This window comes from Myotis brandtii, unplaced genomic scaffold (assembly GCF_000412655.1).
Source record: "Myotis brandtii unplaced genomic scaffold, ASM41265v1 scaffold649, whole genome shotgun sequence".
Lineage (NCBI taxonomy): Eukaryota > Metazoa > Chordata > Mammalia > Chiroptera > Vespertilionidae > Myotis > Myotis brandtii.
In genome coordinates this window covers 173,743-179,406 of record NW_005370512.1, presented here as the reverse complement: position 1 = coordinate 179,406, position 5,664 = coordinate 173,743, and the positions used below count along the sequence as shown (strand labels likewise).

General features: G+C 52.5%; 1 pseudogene; it reads right to left on the bottom strand.

Moving 5' to 3' along the window:
* Positions 1–4,503: 4,503 nt before the first annotated feature.
* The window catches only part of LOC102249883, a 2,855-nt pseudogene continuing 1,694 nt past the window's right edge, over positions 4,504–5,664 (bottom strand).

Genomic DNA, 5,664 nt, shown 5'->3' with positions numbered 1-5,664 from the left:
CATTGTGACCACTGGGAGCAAGAAGTTGCAGTCTGGTTTCAAGTTGACTCACACACCCTTCACATGACTGACTAGAGCAAGTATTTCTTAGCTGAGATGAGATCTGGGAAGGGTTTGAAAGAACAGAGAGAAAATAAAAACTCAGTGGGCAAAGTAAAATATTTGTCTTCAGCATCACTAACTTTTCCTTTATGCTATGCCTGCATTCTGACACATATACCGGTACATTTACAAATGAAAAATACACATTCAAACATGGGAATTAGGCACCCTGGACAGAAATGCTCAAATCAGTTGAACGCATTTTCTTTTCTCCAAGAGGAAGACTTGGGAGCTTGAGAGGTGTGCCCAGTGAATCAGATCAGTAAGAGGAAGGTCTTCACCAAGGGGGCAGTGGCTGAGTGGAACCTATGTGTGAGTGGCAGCCTACAGGACTGGGTGTGGCTGGCCTCGTACCCCACCTGCTTGTTGATGCCTGAAATTCCCTAACACAAGATGAAACCTCTCATTCCACAATCTATATATATAAAAGCCAAACGACCAGAACGACGGAATCACCAGTCGCTATGATGTGCACTGCGGTGACCAACTGGCCAGATCACCCCTGCCCCCGACCTCCCGCGGCCCTTCCTCCTGGCCAGCCCAGCCCCAATCACCTCCCCCACCTCAATCGGGGGCTGAGCCAGCCGGCCAACCTCCCCCACGGCCAGCCGACCTCCCACGGCCTGCCTCCAAATGACTGGCCCAGTCCCAATCAAGGGTGGGGCTGGCCAGCCAAACTCTTACATCCCCTCTTCTCCGCTGGCTCAGCCCCAATCGGCCCCCATCAGGGCTGTCCAGCCAAACCCCACCCATGCACGAATTCGTGCACTGGGCCTTTAGTTTAGAGATGAACCTTAAACTCTGAGGGTAAGGCAAGTGGAAACGGGACTGAAATGGCAAGCCGTAGACTACCAGAGAGGCGGACATGAGGCAGTTAGCATGCTGCTGCCGCCACTGAGAGGGAAAGGGAAAATGGCAGAGTTGGAGTCCTTGGAGCATGTGCTGGTCTGAACCAGAGCAGAGCCCCGTTCTTGGCATCCTCAGGTAAGTCATGGGAAGGGGGGGTCATTCCAAATGTGGAAGGTTGACCAGAAGGCAAATGGATCAAATGGTGGGACTAACATTTTGCTCCAAAAGTAGAAATAGTAATAGCAATGCCATATATAGATAGATAGATAGATAGATAGATAGATAGATGATAGATAGATAGATTATAACATAAAATTTAAGGTGGAGAAAAGGAATTAAAATAATTATTGCATAAAAATCATAAAAACAGATGTGGAGAGGATGGAATGGGTACATATGAATGGAGATAAGAGGGATAAGAGGCAATCAGAAGAAAAAGGACAGTTGTATGTGTGAGACATTTTATGCAAACCTCATGGTAACCATAAAACAAAAATTAAGAGCTGAGAAGCAAAACATGAAAAAAGAGGAAAAGAAGAAAAAGTCACAGAAAACTGCCAAACTAAAATAGCACACGAGTGTTGGGGGAAAACCAGTGGAGATACATAGCACAGCAACCAGAAAATGAAAGATAAAATGACTGTAATTAAGTCCTCATATATCAATTATCATGCTACATGGACAGAATTCACCAATCAAAAAACACAGAATAGTGGGGCTAGATTAGGTCAGCTGAGCAGTGCTCCCACTGTGGAAGCGCACTGACCACCAGGGGGCAGCTCCTGCACTGAGCACCTGCCCCCTGGTGGTCAGTGCACTTCATAGCGACTGGTCAAATGGTCGAGAGGTCAATTGGTCGCTTAGGGTTTTATATATATAGATAGCATTATATATCAATATCTAGCCATATCTATAATAATAAAAGCTTGATATGCTAATTAGACCAAATGTCCTTCCAGACGACCTCTGGACTAAGCCAGGGCTGTGAGGGAAGCCTGGGTTCCGGTGCCTGCTGGCAGCTAGAGGGAAACCCAGGTCCCAGATGCCAGAGGGAAGCCGGTGCCAGCAACAGGGGGAAGGAAGGCCTACTCTTGCACAAATTTCGTGCATTGGGCCTCTAGTATGTACATATATATATGTACATATACATATATATCTGTATATATAAAACCCTAATATGCAAAAAGACCGAATGGAGGAACAACTGAACAACTAAACAACCGAACAACCAGTCGCTATATGTGCGCTGACCACCAGGGGGCACACGCAGAACATGGTAAGCATTGGCTGCGGTGGGATGGTGAAGCAGGTGAGCAGGGGCACCAGACCAAGGCAGGGTGCCTGTTGTCATCGGGGCAAGCCTCTGGTAGTTACTGAAAATTCTTTGCTCCTGCATGCCATGGTCCTGCACAGCACTTGCACCTGCTGCCAGCGCTGGCCCTGCTTGCACCCGCTGCTGGTGCCGGAGCCAGCACTTGCTCCCACTGCCAGCGCCCGGCACCAGCCCCAATTCCTCAGTGCCGTCAGTGGATGCAAGTGACGGCTGTCATCCCCAGTCATCCCACCTCGCCCTGCTCCTGAGGGGCAATCAGGGCCAGCAGCCGCCTCTTGCACCCACTAATGGCAACGGACCCACTTGCACCCACAGCTGGCGCTAGAGCTGCCACTTGCACCTGCTGCTGGCACCCAGCGCTGGCCCCAATTGCTCAGCACCAGCAGCAGGTGCAAGTGGTGGCTGCCATCCCCAATCATCCCTCAGGGCTTCTCCACCTCGCCATGCTCCTGAGGGGCAATCAGGGCCGCAGCCGCCTTCTTGCACCCACTAATGGCAACGGACCCACTTGCACCCACAGCTGGCGCTAGAGCTGCCACTTGCACCTGCTGCTGGCACCCAGCGCTGGCCCCAATTGCTCAGCACCAGCAGCAGGTGCAAGTGGTGGCTGCCAGCCCCAATCACCCCTGAGGGCTTCTCCACCTCCCCCTTTTCCTGAGGGGCAATCGGGGCAGCAGCTGCCACTTGCACCCACTGACAGCACCGGCCCCACTTGCACCCACTGCTGGCGCCGGCCCCAATCACTCCATGCTGTCAGCAGGTGTGAGCAGTGGCAGCAGCAGGAGAGGGGCTGCAGTCAGACAGGGGGTCGGGGGCCACAGCGGGAGGGGCCAGGCAGGGATGTGGAGGATGGCTCAAGACCCACCCCTGTGCCCTCCGCAACCTTGCGGCCCATAGTTCCTTTCAAGGTGCACGAATTTGTGCACTGGGCCCCTAGTGTATCTATAAAAATTGATTATATGTTTTCCTTTCAGCAAACCAAGGTCAGTCTTTGGTGTTAGAATGGCCCCTAATCTCAGGCTTTGCTTAGAAGCCTTTAAATTAAAGTTGTTCTACTTCTTGGGTCTCTCATCTATAGATGTTCTTATGTCTATGTCACAATATTTGGTGGAAAAATGTGACTATGCCACATTTGTATCACCACCAGTCTCTGAATTAACACTGGGAAGTGTCTGGGAAAGAAAAACGGTGTGTAAAGGATGGAGTAAACAAGCATTACTCTTCCCCAAAATATGTTACTTCTCAAAAACTTGAAGGCCTGTTATCTTTTGTAGGTTTCTGTGTAAGTAATATAAAGAGTCTGCCAAGCAGTTAAAGCTCTTTAATTGTTCAACATCTTGGGCATTTGAGGTTGTCTTCTCTCCTGGTTTTGCAATAGGCTACATTTACTTCTTTAATAATAGAGTAGAATTCTATGTATGCAGATCTTGGGGGACAAGGATGACACATTCTACTAGGGCAGTGATGGCGAACCTTTTGAGCTCCGAGTGTCAGCATTTTGAAAAACCCTAACTTAACTCTGGTGCCGTGTCACATATAGAAATTTTTTTGATATTTGCAATCATAGTCCCTCTCTAAGTTGGGCTCCTGTTAGCAGCCAGGATTGACTCCCTTTCTGGATCATCCTTCCATACCCCAGCCCTGTGGCACCCCCCTGTGGCCACCATGGGAAGATCAGGCTGGATGGAATGAACAGAGGGGCAGACAGGTAGGAAAACCAGGCCTCCCATTTCGTGTTTTTTTTTTTTTCATGTATATTTTTTGTTTTTTTCTGTAAAATGTCCCAGTTCTTCCATAACTTATAAACATGATTTATACCGAGGAGTGGATGGGAAAGTGGGTGGAGGGCAGACCTGGGATGGGGAAGCTCCTCTTCTTGCTGCCTCCTTGGGGCGGGGCCCCAAGATCTTTGGGGGGGTGTTGGCGATGCCCCAACACCTCCCTGAGGTTGTCTGGCAGCCTCTGCCCCTGGTGCTCAGAATCTAGCGTGCCCCTCGATTCCAGAACCCCTTCTGGGCCCCAGGTCCATGGGGCACACAGCCCTCGGTGCTTCGAATCCCGAAGCGCTGGTGGCTCTAGAATTCCCCCCTCAGCTGCTGGGGTGATGGCCCCCTCCTTTCTGCTGCCCCCTGACCACCAAGGAGGGAGGGAGGGAGGCTTAGATCTCCCCTTTGTTCTTCCCTCTGTTCGTTGGGGGCGGGGGGAGCAGCAGGGGGAATCTCAAGGAGGGAGGGAGTGGGAGGCAGGAGCCAGGAGGGGCTCATCCGATGGTGAGGCCAAAGCCACACTGGAACTTGTTCTTTCCGTGATTCAGGAAGGCCCTGAGGGCCAGCGTCAGGGGCAGGGGTGGGAGCTGCTTCTCCAGCGTGGCACCCACGATCCAGGTGCTGTCCACGGAGCCTTTGAAGAGGAGGTTGGCCTTGGGCAAGTCCAGCTGGTACCCGAAGGAGACACTCGTGTCTTGCATCCTAGTGCTGGCCTCAGACTCCACGCCTGCCTGCAGCTGGCCACTGGCTTTGTGGTAGTATGTGGCGTGCATGCCCGCCTGGCCCAACGTTACTGTCGCCAACCAGTTGTTCAACGTGTACTTGCCAGCTGGAGACATGACAGTACCCTCTCCCAGGCCGCCGGTGGTAGACCAGCTCTCCGCCCAGTGCCAGACACGGCGTGATGCTCTGGAGGTAGTGGGCCTCGAGGATGCCTGAACCCACCAGGACGCCTGGGTTCCCGAGGGTGACGGCTGCTGTGAAGTCAGAACCCCGGTCCGCCCCGTCCACCTGCCAGTTCACAACCTTTGACTGCTGGGTCTGGATGGCCATCTTGGACCTGAGGCCGGGCCCGGCTGGTGAATGACCTGGGCATTGAGGCTGCCACAGCTGTCCATGTCACCCACCATCACGGGGAATGTCTCTGTGGGACTCAGCTGCTTTGTCCCCACTTATGTGACCCCGAAATGGAAGGTGGACTCCCCCGATTGTGCTGCGGGCTACTGTGCGGTTCACCTGGAAAAGGTTATTCAACCCTTTGTTGACTGTGAGCTTGACACCTTCCACCTGGATGGGAAACAGCTCCTGGCACTTGCGGTGGCGCCCGCGGGCATCCGGGTGAGGAAGGCAGCCGCAGGCCCCATCATGGTTGGTCCCTGCGTCCCTGCAGCCGCGCTGGCCCCTGCTGCCCCTGGGCTCCGCTCCCACCCCGTGGCCACGCGCAAGCGAACCCACTACCGCTGCTGCCTCTTCTTTCTTTCTGAGCAATAAAGGAACTCCTACCATTTGCAACAGCATGGATGGAGCTGGAGAGCATTATGCTAAGTGAACTAAGTCAGTCAGAGAAAGATAAATATCACATGCTCTCACTCATTTGTGGATTATAATGAACAA